Here is a 17,223-nt window from a genome sequence, read left to right as displayed (position 1 = left end):
GCAATGGACACACAGCACGCCCCTTCATGTCACGGTGGCGTCTCCCTGACCGAATCGGACTGTAGCTCCGAAAACAAAGGAGAAAGAAACAGAGGAAGTAAAACTGCCAACAGTACCCTGTGTTCGGATGCGCTCACGCGCCCGAGTACTGGCAAGGGTGATGATCTTTTGGTGATCACACTGGCCAGCTGAAATCGGCGCTGCCTTTTCGTAGTTGTAAAAGCGAAGTGGCCCGTGGGGGGATCGAACCCACGACCTTCGCGTTATTAGCACGACGCTCTAACCAACTGAGCTAACGGGCCTCGACAGATTGTTGCTCAGCCCTACGCTGGAAACGTGTGGCATGAAACCATACACCATTTCTATGGCCGTCGTGTGTCTGCTTCCCTCGTCTATATTCTGCCGACTGTCACGAAACAGTAGCTATATTGCTAGCAGGACGGGAAACGGCAGCTCGGACAGCTCAAACTTGTCACGATTCGTGTGGAAAAAATTCCGTTCCGGTACCGGGAATCGAACCCGGGCCTCCTGGGTGAAAGCCAGGTATCCTAGCCACTAGACCACACCGGATGTGGGCGTTTCTTCGACGGCTCGGACGGTCGCTTGTCGCATTTCGTGCCGAGTCCCGCGTCGGCGCCCTTCTCTCTTTGCGAGCATACTGACTGGCAAGGCGAGCACCTCAAACGTCTCAGAGCAATGCTTTTGGCTTCATGCTCTGCTGGGAGAAGAGGAAAAGGGAAGCTGTAAGTAGCAAAAGTAGGAAGTAAACATTTTCCCGCTGAAGCGTTGTGGATAACAAACAAGAAATACGTTGGGGCACTAGCAACAGCACCACCACCGGTCACAGGAAATTAAATCGAGGATCGAACTCACGACCTTAAGATTACGAGACTTAGGCGCTGCCTACTGCGCTACCGAGGTAGCGGCGACCCGTACCCAATGTTGGACGCAGAGACACTGTACTTCCTGGATAACGTGTTCTGTTTGCTACACGTGCATTGCCGGCCCTGTTGATTGCGGTGTTGCTGCAGCTTTTGCAGCGATAGGCAGCACTCCTTGACGTTGAAGTTCGGTGTCTCGGAGGCACCTGGACACAGCAACTTGCGAGTCGAGGCCGACGCTAGTCTGCAGAACATGATGCGATCGTCCTAGTGGGGACCCGAAAGTGATGAGTTCTCGGTTCTTCTCAAGGGAATCCAGCTATACATTCTTATGGATCGTGCATGTCAAGCGCGTAAGCCACACGGCAGCATTATCGCGGGAAAAGCAAAATGATGCATCGGCCGGGAATCGAACCCGGGCCGCCCGCGTGGCAGGCGAGCATTCTACCACTGAACCACCGATGCTCGGGCCAGTAGTAACTTCACGCTGCTTCCCGAGCAGATGTCTCAAGGGAAAGTGGGACTGCCGTCAAGCGCCGTAGCATCCTGTCGAGAAGATGCTGCAGACGCTGAACCCAGCACTGCACTGCACTGCTCTGCTTAAAAACGCCGCCAGAACGCGGTCCTCTGCGTACTCTTGCGTCGCCGGCACCGACTCTTGCCAAAGGATGCGAAATGTGCGCGGATATGCTGTCCGAATGCGTCTGGATGTGCTCCCCTAGCCCACCTCGAAATGCGCCTGCCAGGTACCATCACCTTCGGCCGCTGCCGACAGGCGGGAGGCCGACACGGTGCGGCGCCGGGGCGCTCGCTTGTGCGGTGGTGGTGTAATGGTCAGCATAGTTGCCTTCCAAGCAGTTGATCCGGGTTCGATTCCCGGCCACCGCAGCAGGCTTTTAATTTCGCGTATGAGTACTTTTGCCACGCGCCCTTAAATTAATGTTTTTTTCTCCCTGTTCCTCGCTGCACACCAGCCCCTAGTGTGTCTCGACTTGTCTCGACTTTGCTCGGCTGACGCGAGAGCTGACGCTCTCAAATCGGCCTATATCAAAACGACAAGCACGAGAAACGACTGAGAGAGGTAAGGGGAAGCGAGGCAATGGACACACAGCACGCCCCTTCATGTCACGGTGGCGTCTCCCTGACCGAATCGGACTGTAGCTCCGAAAACAAAGGAGAAAGAAACAGAGGAAGTAAAACTGCCAACAGTACCCTGTGTTCGGATGCGCTCACGCGCCCGAGTACTGGCAAGGGTGATGATCTTTTGGTGATCACACTGGCCAGCTGAAATCGGCGCTGCCTTTTCGTAGTTGTAAAAGCGAAGTGGCCCGTGGGGGGATCGAACCCACGACCTTCGCGTTATTAGCACGACGCTCTAACCAACTGAGCTAACGGGCCTCGACAGATTGTTGCTCAGCCCTACGCTGGAAACGTGTGGCATGAAACCATACACCATTTCTATGGCCGTCGTGTGTCTGCTTCCCTCGTCTATATTCTGCCGACTGTCACGAAACAGTAGCTATATTGCTAGCAGGACGGGAAACGGCAGCTCGGACAGCTCAAACTTGTCACGATTCGTGTGGAAAAAATTCCGTTCCGGTACCGGGAATCGAACCCGGGCCTCCTGGGTGAAAGCCAGGTATCCTAGCCACTAGACCACACCGGATGTGGGCGTTTCTTCGACGGCTCGGACGGTCGCTTGTCGCATTTCGTGCCGAGTCCCGCGTCGGCGCCCTTCTCTCTTTGCGAGCATACTGACTGGCAAGGCGAGCACCTCAAACGTCTCAGAGCAATGCTTTTGGCTTCATGCTCTGCTGGGAGAAGAGGAAAAGGGAAGCTGTAAGTAGCAAAAGTAGGAAGTAAACATTTTCCCGCTGAAGCGTTGTGGATAACAAACAAGAAATACGTTGGGGCCCTGGCAACAGCACCACCACCGGTCACAGGAAATTAAATCGAGGATCGAACTCACGACCTTAAGATTACGAGACTTAGGCGCTGCCTACTGCGCTACCGAGGTAGCGGCGACCCGTACCCAATGTTGGACGCAGAGACACTGTACTTCCTGGATAACGTGTTCTGTTTGCTACACGTGCATTGCCGGCCCTGTTGATTGCGGTGTTGCTGCAGCTTTTGCAGCGATAGGCAGCACTCCTTGACGTTGAAGTTCGGTGTCTCGGAGGCACTTGGACACAGCAACTTGCGAGTCGAGGCCGACGCTAGTCTGCAGAACATGATGCGATCGTCCTAGTGGGGACCCGAAAGTGATGCGTTCTCGGTTCTTCTCAAGGGAATCCAGCTATACATTCTTATGGATCGTGCATGTCAAGCGCGTAAGCCACACGGCAGCATTATCGCGGGAAAAGCAAAATGATGCATCGGCCGGGAATCGAACCCGGGCCGCCCGCGTGGCAGGCGAGCATTCTACCACTGAACCACCGATGCTCGGGCCAGTAGTAACTTCACGCTGCTTCCCGAGCAGATGTCTCAAGGGAAAGTGGGACTGCCGTCAAGCGCCGTAGCATCCTGTCGAGAAGATGCTGCAGACGCTGAACCCAGCACTGCACTGCACTGCTCTGCTTAAAAACGCCGCCAGAACGCGGTCCTCTGCGTACTCTTGCGTCGCCGGCACCGACTCTTGCCAAAGGATGCGAAATGTGCGCGGATATGCTGTCCGAATGCGTCTGGATGTGCTCCCCTAGCCCACCTCGAAATGCGCCTGCCAGGTACCATCACCTTCGGCCGCTGCCGACAGGCGGGAGGCCGACACGGTGCGGCGCCGGGGCGCTCGCTTGTGCGGTGGTGGTGTAATGGTCAGCATAGTTGCCTTCCAAGCAGTTGATCCGGGTTCGATTCCCGGCCACCGCAGCAGGCTTTTAATTTCGCGTATGAGTACTTTTGCCACGCGCCCTTAAATTAATGTTTTTTTCTCCCTGTTCCTCGCTGCACACCAGCCCCTAGTGTGTCTCGACTTGTCTCGACTTTGCTCGGCTGACGCGAGAGCTGACGCTCTCAAATCGGCCTATATCAAAACGACAAGCACGAGAAACGACTGAGAGAGGTAAGGGGAAGCGAGGCAATGGACACACAGCACGCCCCTTCATGTCACGGTGGCGTCTCCCTGACCGAATCGGACTGTAGCTCCGAAAACAAAGGAGAAAGAAACAGAGGAAGTAAAACTGCCAACAGTACCCTGTGTTCGGATGCGCTCACGCGCCCGAGTACTGGCAAGGGTGATGATCTTTTGGTGATCACACTGGCCAGCTGAAATCGGCGCTGCCTTTTCGTAGTTGTAAAAGCGAAGTGGCCCGTGGGGGGATCGAACCCACGACCTTCGCGTTATTAGCACGACGCTCTAACCAACTGAGCTAACGGGCCTCGACAGATTGTTGCTCAGCCCTACGCTGGAAACGTGTGGCATGAAACCATACACCATTTCTATGGCCGTCGTGTGTCTGCTTCCCTCGTCTATATTCTGCCGACTGTCACGAAACAGTAGCTATATTGCTAGCAGGACGGGAAACGGCAGCTCGGACAGCTCAAACTTGTCACGATTCGTGTGGAAAAAATTCCGTTCCGGTACCGGGAATCGAACCCGGGCCTCCTGGGTGAAAGCCAGGTATCCTAGCCACTAGACCACACCGGATGTGGGCGTTTCTTCGACGGCTCGGACGGTCGCTTGTCGCATTTCGTGCCGAGTCCCGCGTCGGCGCCCTTCTCTCTTTGCGAGCATACTGACTGGCAAGGCGAGCACCTCAAACGTCTCAGAGCAATGCTTTTGGCTTCATGCTCTGCTGGGAGAAGAGGAAAAGGGAAGCTGTAAGTAGCAAAAGTAGGAAGTAAACATTTTCCCGCTGAAGCGTTGTGGATAACAAACAAGAAATACGTTGGGGCCCTGGCAACAGCACCACCACCGGTCACAGGAAATTAAATCGAGGATCGAACTCACGACCTTAAGATTACGAGACTTAGGCGCTGCCTACTGCGCTACCGAGGTAGCGGCGACCCGTACCCAATGTTGGACGCAGAGACACTGTACTTCCTGGATAACGTGTTCTGTTTGCTACACGTGCATTGCCGGCCCTGTTGATTGCGGTGTTGCTGCAGCTTTTGCAGCGATAGGCAGCACTCCTTGACGTTGAAGTTCGGTGTCTCGGAGGCACTTGGACACAGCAACTTGCGAGTCGAGGCCGACGCTAGTCTGCAGAACATGATGCGATCGTCCTAGTGGGGACCCGAAAGTGATGCGTTCTCGGTTCTTCTCAAGGGAATCCAGCTATACATTCTTATGGATCGTGCATGTCAAGCGCGTAAGCCACACGGCAGCATTATCGCGGGAAAAGCAAAATGATGCATCGGCCGGGAATCGAACCCGGGCCGCCCGCGTGGCAGGCGAGCATTCTACCACTGAACCACCGATGCTCGGGCCAGTAGTAACTTCACGCTGCTTCCCGAGCAGATGTCTCAAGGGAAAGTGGGACTGCCGTCAAGCGCCGTAGCATCCTGTCGAGAAGATGCTGCAGACGCTGAACCCAGCACTGCACTGCACTGCTCTGCTTAAAAACGCCGCCAGAACGCGGTCCTCTGCGTACTCTTGCGTCGCCGGCACCGACTCTTGCCAAAGGATGCGAAATGTGCGCGGATATGCTGTCCGAATGCGTCTGGATGTGCTCCCCTAGCCCACCTCGAAATGCGCCTGCCAGGTACCATCACCTTCGGCCGCTGCCGACAGGCGGGAGGCCGACACGGTGCGGCGCCGGGGCGCTCGCTTGTGCGGTGGTGGTGTAATGGTCAGCATAGTTGCCTTCCAAGCAGTTGATCCGGGTTCGATTCCCGGCCACCGCAGCAGGCTTTTAATTTCGCGTATGAGTACTTTTGCCACGCGCCCTTAAATTAATGTTTTTTTCTCCCTGTTCCTCGCTGCACACCAGCCCCTAGTGTGTCTCGACTTGTCTCGACTTTGCTCGGCTGACGCGAGAGCTGACGCTCTCAAATCGGCCTATATCAAAACGACAAGCACGAGAAACGACTGAGAGAGGTAAGGGGAAGCGAGGCAATGGACACACAGCACGCCCCTTCATGTCACGGTGGCGTCTCCCTGACCGAATCGGACTGTAGCTCCGAAAACAAAGGAGAAAGAAACAGAGGAAGTAAAACTGCCAACAGTACCCTGTGTTCGGATGCGCTCACGCGCCCGAGTACTGGCAAGGGTGATGATCTTTTGGTGATCACACTGGCCAGCTGAAATCGGCGCTGCCTTTTCGTAGTTGTAAAAGCGAAGTGGCCCGTGGGGGGATCGAACCCACGACCTTCGCGTTATTAGCACGACGCTCTAACCAACTGAGCTAACGGGCCTCGACAGATTGTTGCTCAGCCCTACGCTGGAAACGTGTGGCATGAAACCATACACCATTTCTATGGCCGTCGTGTGTCTGCTTCCCTCGTCTATATTCTGCCGACTGTCACGAAACAGTAGCTATATTGCTAGCAGGACGGGAAACGGCAGCTCGGACAGCTCAAACTTGTCACGATTCGTGTGGAAAAAATTCCGTTCCGGTACCGGGAATCGAACCCGGGCCTCCTGGGTGAAAGCCAGGTATCCTAGCCACTAGACCACACCGGATGTGGGCGTTTCTTCGACGGCTCGGACGGTCGCTTGTCGCATTTCGTGCCGAGTCCCGCGTCGGCGCCCTTCTCTCTTTGCGAGCATACTGACTGGCAAGGCGAGCACCTCAAACGTCTCAGAGCAATGCTTTTGGCTTCATGCTCTGCTGGGAGAAGAGGAAAAGGGAAGCTGTAAGTAGCAAAAGTAGGAAGTAAACATTTTCCCGCTGAAGCGTTGTGGATAACAAACAAGAAATACGTTGGGGCCCTGGCAACAGCACCACCACCGGTCACAGGAAATTAAATCGAGGATCGAACTCACGACCTTAAGATTACGAGACTTAGGCGCTGCCTACTGCGCTACCGAGGTAGCGGCGACCCGTACCCAATGTTGGACGCAGAGACACTGTACTTCCTGGATAACGTGTTCTGTTTGCTACACGTGCATTGCCGGCCCTGTTGATTGCGGTGTTGCTGCAGCTTTTGCAGCGATAGGCAGCACTCCTTGACGTTGAAGTTCGGTGTCTCGGAGGCACTTGGACACAGCAACTTGCGAGTCGAGGCCGACGCTAGTCTGCAGAACATGATGCGATCGTCCTAGTGGGGACCCGAAAGTGATGCGTTCTCGGTTCTTCTCAAGGGAATCCAGCTATACATTCTTATGGATCGTGCATGTCAAGCGCGTAAGCCACACGGCAGCATTATCGCGGGAAAAGCAAAATGATGCATCGGCCGGGAATCGAACCCGGGCCGCCCGCGTGGCAGGCGAGCATTCTACCACTGAACCACCGATGCTCGGGCCAGTAGTAACTTCACGCTGCTTCCCGAGCAGATGTCTCAAGGGAAAGTGGGACTGCCGTCAAGCGCCGTAGCATCCTGTCGAGAAGATGCTGCAGACGCTGAACCCAGCACTGCACTGCACTGCTCTGCTTAAAAACGCCGCCAGAACGCGGTCCTCTGCGTACTCTTGCGTCGCCGGCACCGACTCTTGCCAAAGGATGCGAAATGTGCGCGGATATGCTGTCCGAATGCGTCTGGATGTGCTCCCCTAGCCCACCTCGAAATGCGCCTGCCAGGTACCATCACCTTCGGCCGCTGCCGACAGGCGGGAGGCCGACACGGTGCGGCGCCGGGGCGCTCGCTTGTGCGGTGGTGGTGTAATGGTCAGCATAGTTGCCTTCCAAGCAGTTGATCCGGGTTCGATTCCCGGCCACCGCAGCAGGCTTTTAATTTCGCGTATGAGTACTTTTGCCACGCGCCCTTAAATTAATGTTTTTTTCTCCCTGTTCCTCGCTGCACACCAGCCCCTAGTGTGTCTCGACTTGTCTCGACTTTGCTCGGCTGACGCGAGAGCTGACGCTCTCAAATCGGCCTATATCAAAACGACAAGCACGAGAAACGACTGAGAGAGGTAAGGGGAAGCGAGGCAATGGACACACAGCACGCCCCTTCATGTCACGGTGGCGTCTCCCTGACCGAATCGGACTGTAGCTCCGAAAACAAAGGAGAAAGAAACAGAGGAAGTAAAACTGCCAACAGTACCCTGTGTTCGGATGCGCTCACGCGCCCGAGTACTGGCAAGGGTGATGATCTTTTGGTGATCACACTGGCCAGCTGAAATCGGCGCTGCCTTTTCGTAGTTGTAAAAGCGAAGTGGCCCGTGGGGGGATCGAACCCACGACCTTCGCGTTATTAGCACGACGCTCTAACCAACTGAGCTAACGGGCCTCGACAGATTGTTGCTCAGCCCTACGCTGGAAACGTGTGGCATGAAACCATACACCATTTCTATGGCCGTCGTGTGTCTGCTTCCCTCGTCTATATTCTGCCGACTGTCACGAAACAGTAGCTATATTGCTAGCAGGACGGGAAACGGCAGCTCGGACAGCTCAAACTTGTCACGATTCGTGTGGAAAAAATTCCGTTCCGGTACCGGGAATCGAACCCGGGCCTCCTGGGTGAAAGCCAGGTATCCTAGCCACTAGACCACACCGGATGTGGGCGTTTCTTCGACGGCTCGGACGGTCGCTTGTCGCATTTCGTGCCGAGTCCCGCGTCGGCGCCCTTCTCTCTTTGCGAGCATACTGACTGGCAAGGCGAGCACCTCAAACGTCTCAGAGCAATGCTTTTGGCTTCATGCTCTGCTGGGAGAAGAGGAAAAGGGAAGCTGTAAGTAGCAAAAGTAGGAAGTAAACATTTTCCCGCTGAAGCGTTGTGGATAACAAACAAGAAATACGTTGGGGCCCTGGCAACAGCACCACCACCGGTCACAGGAAATTAAATCGAGGATCGAACTCACGACCTTAAGATTACGAGACTTAGGCGCTGCCTACTGCGCTACCGAGGTAGCGGCGACCCGTACCCAATGTTGGACGCAGAGACACTGTACTTCCTGGATAACGTGTTCTGTTTGCTACACGTGCATTGCCGGCCCTGTTGATTGCGGTGTTGCTGCAGCTTTTGCAGCGATAGGCAGCACTCCTTGACGTTGAAGTTCGGTGTCTCGGAGGCACTTGGACACAGCAACTTGCGAGTCGAGGCCGACGCTAGTCTGCAGAACATGATGCGATCGTCCTAGTGGGGACCCGAAAGTGATGCGTTCTCGGTTCTTCTCAAGGGAATCCAGCTATACATTCTTATGGATCGTGCATGTCAAGCGCGTAAGCCACACGGCAGCATTATCGCGGGAAAAGCAAAATGATGCATCGGCCGGGAATCGAACCCGGGCCGCCCGCGTGGCAGGCGAGCATTCTACCACTGAACCACCGATGCTCGGGCCAGTAGTAACTTCACGCTGCTTCCCGAGCAGATGTCTCAAGGGAAAGTGGGACTGCCGTCAAGCGCCGTAGCATCCTGTCGAGAAGATGCTGCAGACGCTGAACCCAGCACTGCACTGCACTGCTCTGCTTAAAAACGCCGCCAGAACGCGGTCCTCTGCGTACTCTTGCGTCGCCGGCACCGACTCTTGCCAAAGGATGCGAAATGTGCGCGGATATGCTGTCCGAATGCGTCTGGATGTGCTCCCCTAGCCCACCTCGAAATGCGCCTGCCAGGTACCATCACCTTCGGCCGCTGCCGACAGGCGGGAGGCCGACACGGTGCGGCGCCGGGGCGCTCGCTTGTGCGGTGGTGGTGTAATGGTCAGCATAGTTGCCTTCCAAGCAGTTGATCCGGGTTCGATTCCCGGCCACCGCAGCAGGCTTTTAATTTCGCGTATGAGTACTTTTGCCACGCGCCCTTAAATTAATGTTTTTTTCTCCCTGTTCCTCGCTGCACACCAGCCCCTAGTGTGTCTCGACTTGTCTCGACTTTGCTCGGCTGACGCGAGAGCTGACGCTCTCAAATCGGCCTATATCAAAACGACAAGCACGAGAAACGACTGAGAGAGGTAAGGGGAAGCGAGGCAATGGACACACAGCACGCCCCTTCATGTCACGGTGGCGTCTCCCTGACCGAATCGGACTGTAGCTCCGAAAACAAAGGAGAAAGAAACAGAGGAAGTAAAACTGCCAACAGTACCCTGTGTTCGGATGCGCTCACGCGCCCGAGTACTGGCAAGGGTGATGATCTTTTGGTGATCACACTGGCCAGCTGAAATCGGCGCTGCCTTTTCGTAGTTGTAAAAGCGAAGTGGCCCGTGGGGGGATCGAACCCACGACCTTCGCGTTATTAGCACGACGCTCTAACCAACTGAGCTAACGGGCCTCGACAGATTGTTGCTCAGCCCTACGCTGGAAACGTGTGGCATGAAACCATACACCATTTCTATGGCCGTCGTGTGTCTGCTTCCCTCGTCTATATTCTGCCGACTGTCACGAAACAGTAGCTATATTGCTAGCAGGACGGGAAACGGCAGCTCGGACAGCTCAAACTTGTCACGATTCGTGTGGAAAAAATTCCGTTCCGGTACCGGGAATCGAACCCGGGCCTCCTGGGTGAAAGCCAGGTATCCTAGCCACTAGACCACACCGGATGTGGGCGTTTCTTCGACGGCTCGGACGGTCGCTTGTCGCATTTCGTGCCGAGTCCCGCGTCGGCGCCCTTCTCTCTTTGCGAGCATACTGACTGGCAAGGCGAGCACCTCAAACGTCTCAGAGCAATGCTTTTGGCTTCATGCTCTGCTGGGAGAAGAGGAAAAGGGAAGCTGTAAGTAGCAAAAGTAGGAAGTAAACATTTTCCCGCTGAAGCGTTGTGGATAACAAACAAGAAATACGTTGGGGCACTAGCAACAGCACCACCACCGGTCACAGGAAATTAAATCGAGGATCGAACTCACGACCTTAAGATTACGAGACTTAGGCGCTGCCTACTGCGCTACCGAGGTAGCGGCGACCCGTACCCAATGTTGGACGCAGAGACACTGTACTTCCTGGATAACGTGTTCTGTTTGCTACACGTGCATTGCCGGCCCTGTTGATTGCGGTGTTGCTGCAGCTTTTGCAGCGATAGGCAGCACTCCTTGACGTTGAAGTTCGGTGTCTCGGAGGCACCTGGACACAGCAACTTGCGAGTCGAGGCCGACGCTAGTCTGCAGAACATGATGCGATCGTCCTAGTGGGGACCCGAAAGTGATGAGTTCTCGGTTCTTCTCAAGGGAATCCAGCTATACATTCTTATGGATCGTGCATGTCAAGCGCGTAAGCCACACGGCAGCATTATCGCGGGAAAAGCAAAATGATGCATCGGCCGGGAATCGAACCCGGGCCGCCCGCGTGGCAGGCGAGCATTCTACCACTGAACCACCGATGCTCGGGCCAGTAGTAACTTCACGCTGCTTCCCGAGCAGATGTCTCAAGGGAAAGTGGGACTGCCGTCAAGCGCCGTAGCATCCTGTCGAGAAGATGCTGCAGACGCTGAACCCAGCACTGCACTGCACTGCTCTGCTTAAAAACGCCGCCAGAACGCGGTCCTCTGCGTACTCTTGCGTCGCCGGCACCGACTCTTGCCAAAGGATGCGAAATGTGCGCGGATATGCTGTCCGAATGCGTCTGGATGTGCTCCCCTAGCCCACCTCGAAATGCGCCTGCCAGGTACCATCACCTTCGGCCGCTGCCGACAGGCGGGAGGCCGACACGGTGCGGCGCCGGGGCGCTCGCTTGTGCGGTGGTGGTGTAATGGTCAGCATAGTTGCCTTCCAAGCAGTTGATCCGGGTTCGATTCCCGGCCACCGCAGCAGGCTTTTAATTTCGCGTATGAGTACTTTTGCCACGCGCCCTTAAATTAATGTTTTTTTCTCCCTGTTCCTCGCTGCACACCAGCCCCTAGTGTGTCTCGACTTGTCTCGACTTTGCTCGGCTGACGCGAGAGCTGACGCTCTCAAATCGGCCTATATCAAAACGACAAGCACGAGAAACGACTGAGAGAGGTAAGGGGAAGCGAGGCAATGGACACACAGCACGCCCCTTCATGTCACGGTGGCGTCTCCCTGACCGAATCGGACTGTAGCTCCGAAAACAAAGGAGAAAGAAACAGAGGAAGTAAAACTGCCAACAGTACCCTGTGTTCGGATGCGCTCACGCGCCCGAGTACTGGCAAGGGTGATGATCTTTTGGTGATCACACTGGCCAGCTGAAATCGGCGCTGCCTTTTCGTAGTTGTAAAAGCGAAGTGGCCCGTGGGGGGATCGAACCCACGACCTTCGCGTTATTAGCACGACGCTCTAACCAACTGAGCTAACGGGCCTCGACAGATTGTTGCTCAGCCCTACGCTGGAAACGTGTGGCATGAAACCATACACCATTTCTATGGCCGTCGTGTGTCTGCTTCCCTCGTCTATATTCTGCCGACTGTCACGAAACAGTAGCTATATTGCTAGCAGGACGGGAAACGGCAGCTCGGACAGCTCAAACTTGTCACGATTCGTGTGGAAAAAATTCCGTTCCGGTACCGGGAATCGAACCCGGGCCTCCTGGGTGAAAGCCAGGTATCCTAGCCACTAGACCACACCGGATGTGGGCGTTTCTTCGACGGCTCGGACGGTCGCTTGTCGCATTTCGTGCCGAGTCCCGCGTCGGCGCCCTTCTCTCTTTGCGAGCATACTGACTGGCAAGGCGAGCACCTCAAACGTCTCAGAGCAATGCTTTTGGCTTCATGCTCTGCTGGGAGAAGAGGAAAAGGGAAGCTGTAAGTAGCAAAAGTAGGAAGTAAACATTTTCCCGCTGAAGCGTTGTGGATAACAAACAAGAAATACGTTGGGACCCTGGCAACAGCACCACCACCGGTCACAGGAAATTAAATCGAGGATCGAACTCACGACCTTAAGATTACGAGACTTAGGCGCTGCCTACTGCGCTACCGAGGTAGCGGCGACCCGTACCCAATGTTGGACGCAGAGACACTGTACTTCCTGGATAACGTGTTCTGTTTGCTACACGTGCATTGCCGGCCCTGTTGATTGCGGTGTTGCTGCAGCTTTTGCAGCGATAGGCAGCACTCCTTGACGTTGAAGTTCGGTGTCTCGGAGGCACCTGGACACAGCAACTTGCGAGTCGAGGCCGACGCTAGTCTGCAGAACATGATGCGATCGTCCTAGTGGGGACCCGAAAGTGATGCGTTCTCGGTTCTTCTCAAGGGAATCCAGCTATACATTCTTATGGATCGTGCATGTCAAGCGCGTAAGCCACACGGCAGCATTATCGCGGGAAAAGCAAAATGATGCATCGGCCGGGAATCGAACCCGGGCCGCCCGCGTGGCAGGCGAGCATTCTACCACTGAACCACCGATGCTCGGGCCAGTAGTAACTTCACGCTGCTTCCCGAGCAGATGTCTCAAGGGAAAGTGGGACTGCCGTCAAGCGCCGTAGCATCCTGTCGAGAAGATGCTGAAGACGCTGAACCCAGCACTGCACTGCACTGCTCTGCTTAAAAACGCCGCCAGAACGCGGTCCTCTGCGTACTCTTGCGTCGCCGGCACCGACTCTTGCCAAAGGATGCGAAATGTGCGCGGATACGCTGTCCGAATGCGTCTGGATGTGCTCCCCTAGCCCACCTCGAAATGCGCCTGCCAGGTACCATCACCTTCGGCCGCTGCCGACAGGCGGGAGGCCGACACGGTGCGGCGCCGGGGCGCTCGCTTGTGCGGTGGTGGTGTAATGGTCAGCATAGTTGCCTTCCAAGCAGTTGATCCGGGTTCGATTCCCGGCCACCGCAGCAGGCTTTTAATTTCGCGTATGAGTACTTTTGCCACGCGCCCTTAAATTAATGTTTTTTTCTCCCTGTTCCTCGCTGCACACCAGCCCCTAGTGTGTCTCGACTTGTCTCGACTTTGCTCGGCTGACGCGAGAGCTGACGCTCTCAAATCGGCCTATATCAAAACGACAAGCACGAGAAACGACTGAGAGAGGTAAGGGGAAGCGAGGCAATGGACACACAGCACGCCCCTTCATGTCACGGTGGCGTCTCCCTGACCGAATCGGACTGTAGCTCCGAAAACAAAGGAGAAAGAAACAGAGGAAGTAAAACTGCCAACAGTACCCTGTGTTCGGATGCGCTCACGCGCCCGAGTACTGGCAAGGGTGATGATCTTTTGGTGATCACACTGGCCAGCTGAAATCGGCGCTGCCTTTTCGTAGTTGTAAAAGCGAAGTGGCCCGTGGGGGATCGAACCCACGACCTTCGCGTTATTAGCACGACGCTCTAACCAACTGAGCTAACGGGCCTCGACAGATTGTTGCTCAGCCCTACGCTGGAAACGTGTGGCATGAAACCATACACCATTTCTATGGCCGTCGTGTGTCTGCTTCCCTCGTCTATATTCTGCCGACTGTCACGAAACAGTAGCTATATTGCTAGCAGGACGGGAAACGGCAGCTCGGACAGCTCAAACTTGTCACGATTCGTGTGGAAAAAATTCCGTTCCGGTACCGGGAATCGAACCCGGGCCTCCTGGGTGAAAGCCAGGTATCCTAGCCACTAGACCACACCGGATGTGGGCGTTTCTTCGACGGCTCGGACGGTCGCTTGTCGCATTTCGTGCCGAGTCCCGCGTCGGCGCCCTTCTCTCTTTGCGAGCATACTGACTGGCAAGGCGAGCACCTCAAACGTCTCAGAGCAATGCTTTTGGCTTCATGCTCTGCTGGGAGAAGAGGAAAAGGGAAGCTGTAAGTAGCAAAAGTAGGAAGTAAACATTTTCCCGCTGAAGCGTTGTGGATAACAAACAAGAAATACGTTGGGGCCCTGGCAACAGCACCACCACCGGTCACAGGAAATTAAATCGAGGATCGAACTCACGACCTTAAGATTACGAGACTTAGGCGCTGCCTACTGCGCTACCGAGGTAGCGGCGACCCGTACCCAATGTTGGACGCAGAGACACTGTACTTCCTGGATAACGTGTTCTGTTTGCTACACGTGCATTGCCGGCCCTGTTGATTGCGGTGTTGCTGCAGCTTTTGCAGCGATAGGCAGCACTCCTTGACGTTGAAGTTCGGTGTCTCGGAGGCACCTGGACACAGCAACTTGCGAGTCGAGGCCGACGCTAGTCTGCAGAACATGATGCGATCGTCCTAGTGGGGACCCGAAAGTGATGCGTTCTCGGTTCTTCTCAAGGGAATCCAGCTATACATTCTTATGGATCGTGCATGTCAAGCGCGTAAGCCACACGGCAGCATTATCGCGGGAAAAGCAAAATGATGCATCGGCCGGGAATCGAACCCGGGCCGCCCGCGTGGCAGGCGAGCATTCTACCACTGAACCACCGATGCTCGGGCCAGTAGTAACTTCACGCTGCTTCCCGAGCAGATGTCTCAAGGGAAAGTGGGACTGCCGTCAAGCGCCGTAGCATCCTGTCGAGAAGATGCTGAAGACGCTGAACCCAGCACTGCACTGCACTGCTCTGCTTAAAAACGCCGCCAGAACGCGGTCCTCTGCGTACTCTTGCGTCGCCGGCACCGACTCTTGCCAAAGGATGCGAAATGTGCGCGGATACGCTGTCCGAATGCGTCTGGATGTGCTCCCCTAGCCCACCTCGAAATGCGCCTGCCAGGTACCATCACCTTCGGCCGCTGCCGACAGGCGGGAGGCCGACACGGTGCGGCGCCGGGGCGCTCGCTTGTGCGGTGGTGGTGTAATGGTCAGCATAGTTGCCTTCCAAGCAGTTGATCCGGGTTCGATTCCCGGCCACCGCAGCAGGCTTTTAATTTCGCGTATGAGTACTTTTGCCACGCGCCCTTAAATTAATGTTTTTTTCTCCCTGTTCCTCGCTGCACACCAGCCCCTAGTGTGTCTCGACTTGTCTCGACTTTGCTCGGCTGACGCGAGAGCTGACGCTCTCAAATCGGCCTATATCAAAACGACAAGCACGAGAAACGACTGAGAGAGGTAAGGGGAAGCGAGGCAATGGACACACAGCACGCCCCTTCATGTCACGGTGGCGTCTCCCTGACCGAATCGGACTGTAGCTCCGAAAACAAAGGAGAAAGAAACAGAGGAAGTAAAACTGCCAACAGTACCCTGTGTTCGGATGCGCTCACGCGCCCGAGTACTGGCAAGGGTGATGATCTTTTGGTGATCACACTGGCCAGCTGAAATCGGCGCTGCCTTTTCGTAGTTGTAAAAGCGAAGTGGCCCGTGGGGGGATCGAACCCACGACCTTCGCGTTATTAGCACGACGCTCTAACCAACTGAGCTAACGGGCCTCGACAGATTGTTGCTCAGCCCTACGCTGGAAACGTGTGGCATGAAACCATACACCATTTCTATGGCCGTCGTGTGTCTGCTTCCCTCGTCTATATTCTGCCGACTGTCACGAAACAGTAGCTATATTGCTAGCAGGACGGGAAACGGCAGCTCGGACAGCTCAAACTTGTCACGATTCGTGTGGAAAAAATTCCGTTCCGGTACCGGGAATCGAACCCGGGCCTCCTGGGTGAAAGCCAGGTATCCTAGCCACTAGACCACACCGGATGTGGGCGTTTCTTCGACGGCTCGGACGGTCGCTTGTCGCATTTCGTGCCGAGTCCCGCGTCGGCGCCCTTCTCTCTTTGCGAGCATACTGACTGGCAAGGCGAGCACCTCAAACGTCTCAGAGCAATGCTTTTGGCTTCATGCTCTGCTGGGAGAAGAGGAAAAGGGAAGCTGTAAGTAGCAAAAGTAGGAAGTAAACATTTTCCCGCTGAAGCGTTGTGGATAACAAACAAGAAATACGTTGGGGCCCTGGCAACAGCACCACCACCGGTCACAGGAAATTAAATCGAGGATCGAACTCACGACCTTAAGATTACGAGACTTAGGCGCTGCCTACTGCGCTACCGAGGTAGCGGCGACCCGTACCCAATGTTGGACGCAGAGACACTGTACTTCCTGGATAACGTGTTCTGTTTGCTACACGTGCATTGCCGGCCCTGTTGATTGCGGTGTTGCTGCAGCTTTTGCAGCGATAGGCAGCACTCCTTGACGTTGAAGTTCGGTGTCTCGGAGGCACCTGGACACAGCAACTTGCGAGTCGAGGCCGACGCTAGTCTGCAGAACATGATGCGATCGTCCTAGTGGGGACCCGAAAGTGATGCGTTCTCGGTTCTTCTCAAGGGAATCCAGCTATACATTCTTATGGATCGTGCATGTCAAGCGCGTAAGCCACACGGCAGCATTATCGCGGGAAAAGCAAAATGATGCATCGGCCGGGAATCGAACCCGGGCCGCCCGCGTGGCAGGCGAGCATTCTACCACTGAACCACCGATGCTCGGGCCAGTAGTAACTTCACGCTGCTTCCCGAGCAGATGTCTCAAGGGAAAGTGGGACTGC

General features: G+C 55.3%; 35 non-coding genes across 35 annotated transcripts; 8 read left to right on the top strand and 27 right to left on the bottom strand.

Moving 5' to 3' along the window:
- Nucleotides 1-228: 228 nt before the first annotated feature.
- On the bottom strand, nt 229-302 carry Trnai-aau (transfer RNA isoleucine (anticodon AAU)). The gene has a single exon. It is a non-coding gene; the product is annotated as a tRNA-Ile (tRNA).
- A 196-nt stretch (nt 303-498) lies between these two features.
- On the bottom strand, nt 499-570 carry Trnae-uuc (transfer RNA glutamic acid (anticodon UUC)). The gene has a single exon. It is a non-coding gene; the product is annotated as a tRNA-Glu (tRNA).
- A 705-nt stretch (nt 571-1,275) lies between these two features.
- Trnag-gcc (transfer RNA glycine (anticodon GCC)) lies at nt 1,276-1,346 on the bottom strand. Its single transcript has one exon. It is a non-coding gene; the product is annotated as a tRNA-Gly (tRNA).
- A 351-nt stretch (nt 1,347-1,697) lies between these two features.
- Nucleotides 1,698-1,769, top strand: Trnag-ucc (transfer RNA glycine (anticodon UCC)). The gene has a single exon. It is a non-coding gene; the product is annotated as a tRNA-Gly (tRNA).
- A 436-nt stretch (nt 1,770-2,205) lies between these two features.
- Trnai-aau (transfer RNA isoleucine (anticodon AAU)) lies at nt 2,206-2,279 on the bottom strand. The gene has a single exon. It is a non-coding gene; the product is annotated as a tRNA-Ile (tRNA).
- Nucleotides 2,280-2,475: 196 nt separating this feature from the next.
- Trnae-uuc (transfer RNA glutamic acid (anticodon UUC)) lies at nt 2,476-2,547 on the bottom strand. The gene has a single exon. It is a non-coding gene; the product is annotated as a tRNA-Glu (tRNA).
- A 705-nt stretch (nt 2,548-3,252) lies between these two features.
- Nucleotides 3,253-3,323, bottom strand: Trnag-gcc (transfer RNA glycine (anticodon GCC)). Its single transcript has one exon. It is a non-coding gene; the product is annotated as a tRNA-Gly (tRNA).
- Nucleotides 3,324-3,674: 351 nt separating this feature from the next.
- On the top strand, nt 3,675-3,746 carry Trnag-ucc (transfer RNA glycine (anticodon UCC)). Its single transcript has one exon. It is a non-coding gene; the product is annotated as a tRNA-Gly (tRNA).
- Nucleotides 3,747-4,182: 436 nt separating this feature from the next.
- On the bottom strand, nt 4,183-4,256 carry Trnai-aau (transfer RNA isoleucine (anticodon AAU)). Its single transcript has one exon. It is a non-coding gene; the product is annotated as a tRNA-Ile (tRNA).
- A 196-nt stretch (nt 4,257-4,452) lies between these two features.
- Nucleotides 4,453-4,524, bottom strand: Trnae-uuc (transfer RNA glutamic acid (anticodon UUC)). Its single transcript has one exon. It is a non-coding gene; the product is annotated as a tRNA-Glu (tRNA).
- Nucleotides 4,525-5,229: 705 nt separating this feature from the next.
- On the bottom strand, nt 5,230-5,300 carry Trnag-gcc (transfer RNA glycine (anticodon GCC)). The gene has a single exon. It is a non-coding gene; the product is annotated as a tRNA-Gly (tRNA).
- A 351-nt stretch (nt 5,301-5,651) lies between these two features.
- Trnag-ucc (transfer RNA glycine (anticodon UCC)) lies at nt 5,652-5,723 on the top strand. The gene has a single exon. It is a non-coding gene; the product is annotated as a tRNA-Gly (tRNA).
- Nucleotides 5,724-6,159: 436 nt separating this feature from the next.
- On the bottom strand, nt 6,160-6,233 carry Trnai-aau (transfer RNA isoleucine (anticodon AAU)). Its single transcript has one exon. It is a non-coding gene; the product is annotated as a tRNA-Ile (tRNA).
- Nucleotides 6,234-6,429: 196 nt separating this feature from the next.
- Trnae-uuc (transfer RNA glutamic acid (anticodon UUC)) lies at nt 6,430-6,501 on the bottom strand. Its single transcript has one exon. It is a non-coding gene; the product is annotated as a tRNA-Glu (tRNA).
- Nucleotides 6,502-7,206: 705 nt separating this feature from the next.
- Trnag-gcc (transfer RNA glycine (anticodon GCC)) lies at nt 7,207-7,277 on the bottom strand. Its single transcript has one exon. It is a non-coding gene; the product is annotated as a tRNA-Gly (tRNA).
- A 351-nt stretch (nt 7,278-7,628) lies between these two features.
- On the top strand, nt 7,629-7,700 carry Trnag-ucc (transfer RNA glycine (anticodon UCC)). Its single transcript has one exon. It is a non-coding gene; the product is annotated as a tRNA-Gly (tRNA).
- Nucleotides 7,701-8,136: 436 nt separating this feature from the next.
- On the bottom strand, nt 8,137-8,210 carry Trnai-aau (transfer RNA isoleucine (anticodon AAU)). Its single transcript has one exon. It is a non-coding gene; the product is annotated as a tRNA-Ile (tRNA).
- A 196-nt stretch (nt 8,211-8,406) lies between these two features.
- Trnae-uuc (transfer RNA glutamic acid (anticodon UUC)) lies at nt 8,407-8,478 on the bottom strand. Its single transcript has one exon. It is a non-coding gene; the product is annotated as a tRNA-Glu (tRNA).
- A 705-nt stretch (nt 8,479-9,183) lies between these two features.
- On the bottom strand, nt 9,184-9,254 carry Trnag-gcc (transfer RNA glycine (anticodon GCC)). Its single transcript has one exon. It is a non-coding gene; the product is annotated as a tRNA-Gly (tRNA).
- Nucleotides 9,255-9,605: 351 nt separating this feature from the next.
- Nucleotides 9,606-9,677, top strand: Trnag-ucc (transfer RNA glycine (anticodon UCC)). The gene has a single exon. It is a non-coding gene; the product is annotated as a tRNA-Gly (tRNA).
- Nucleotides 9,678-10,113: 436 nt separating this feature from the next.
- Nucleotides 10,114-10,187, bottom strand: Trnai-aau (transfer RNA isoleucine (anticodon AAU)). The gene has a single exon. It is a non-coding gene; the product is annotated as a tRNA-Ile (tRNA).
- Nucleotides 10,188-10,383: 196 nt separating this feature from the next.
- Nucleotides 10,384-10,455, bottom strand: Trnae-uuc (transfer RNA glutamic acid (anticodon UUC)). The gene has a single exon. It is a non-coding gene; the product is annotated as a tRNA-Glu (tRNA).
- Nucleotides 10,456-11,160: 705 nt separating this feature from the next.
- Trnag-gcc (transfer RNA glycine (anticodon GCC)) lies at nt 11,161-11,231 on the bottom strand. Its single transcript has one exon. It is a non-coding gene; the product is annotated as a tRNA-Gly (tRNA).
- Nucleotides 11,232-11,582: 351 nt separating this feature from the next.
- Trnag-ucc (transfer RNA glycine (anticodon UCC)) lies at nt 11,583-11,654 on the top strand. The gene has a single exon. It is a non-coding gene; the product is annotated as a tRNA-Gly (tRNA).
- A 436-nt stretch (nt 11,655-12,090) lies between these two features.
- On the bottom strand, nt 12,091-12,164 carry Trnai-aau (transfer RNA isoleucine (anticodon AAU)). Its single transcript has one exon. It is a non-coding gene; the product is annotated as a tRNA-Ile (tRNA).
- A 196-nt stretch (nt 12,165-12,360) lies between these two features.
- Nucleotides 12,361-12,432, bottom strand: Trnae-uuc (transfer RNA glutamic acid (anticodon UUC)). Its single transcript has one exon. It is a non-coding gene; the product is annotated as a tRNA-Glu (tRNA).
- A 705-nt stretch (nt 12,433-13,137) lies between these two features.
- Nucleotides 13,138-13,208, bottom strand: Trnag-gcc (transfer RNA glycine (anticodon GCC)). Its single transcript has one exon. It is a non-coding gene; the product is annotated as a tRNA-Gly (tRNA).
- Nucleotides 13,209-13,559: 351 nt separating this feature from the next.
- Nucleotides 13,560-13,631, top strand: Trnag-ucc (transfer RNA glycine (anticodon UCC)). Its single transcript has one exon. It is a non-coding gene; the product is annotated as a tRNA-Gly (tRNA).
- A 436-nt stretch (nt 13,632-14,067) lies between these two features.
- Nucleotides 14,068-14,140, bottom strand: Trnai-aau (transfer RNA isoleucine (anticodon AAU)). Its single transcript has one exon. It is a non-coding gene; the product is annotated as a tRNA-Ile (tRNA).
- Nucleotides 14,141-14,336: 196 nt separating this feature from the next.
- On the bottom strand, nt 14,337-14,408 carry Trnae-uuc (transfer RNA glutamic acid (anticodon UUC)). Its single transcript has one exon. It is a non-coding gene; the product is annotated as a tRNA-Glu (tRNA).
- A 705-nt stretch (nt 14,409-15,113) lies between these two features.
- Nucleotides 15,114-15,184, bottom strand: Trnag-gcc (transfer RNA glycine (anticodon GCC)). The gene has a single exon. It is a non-coding gene; the product is annotated as a tRNA-Gly (tRNA).
- A 351-nt stretch (nt 15,185-15,535) lies between these two features.
- Trnag-ucc (transfer RNA glycine (anticodon UCC)) lies at nt 15,536-15,607 on the top strand. The gene has a single exon. It is a non-coding gene; the product is annotated as a tRNA-Gly (tRNA).
- A 436-nt stretch (nt 15,608-16,043) lies between these two features.
- Nucleotides 16,044-16,117, bottom strand: Trnai-aau (transfer RNA isoleucine (anticodon AAU)). The gene has a single exon. It is a non-coding gene; the product is annotated as a tRNA-Ile (tRNA).
- A 196-nt stretch (nt 16,118-16,313) lies between these two features.
- Nucleotides 16,314-16,385, bottom strand: Trnae-uuc (transfer RNA glutamic acid (anticodon UUC)). The gene has a single exon. It is a non-coding gene; the product is annotated as a tRNA-Glu (tRNA).
- A 705-nt stretch (nt 16,386-17,090) lies between these two features.
- Trnag-gcc (transfer RNA glycine (anticodon GCC)) lies at nt 17,091-17,161 on the bottom strand. Its single transcript has one exon. It is a non-coding gene; the product is annotated as a tRNA-Gly (tRNA).
- Nucleotides 17,162-17,223: the final 62 nt, after the last annotated feature.

The sequence above is a fragment of the Schistocerca gregaria genome, chromosome 2, assembly GCF_023897955.1.
Source record: "Schistocerca gregaria isolate iqSchGreg1 chromosome 2, iqSchGreg1.2, whole genome shotgun sequence".
NCBI lineage: Eukaryota > Metazoa > Arthropoda > Insecta > Orthoptera > Acrididae > Schistocerca > Schistocerca gregaria.
This window is presented reverse-complemented; position numbering and strand designations above follow the sequence as displayed.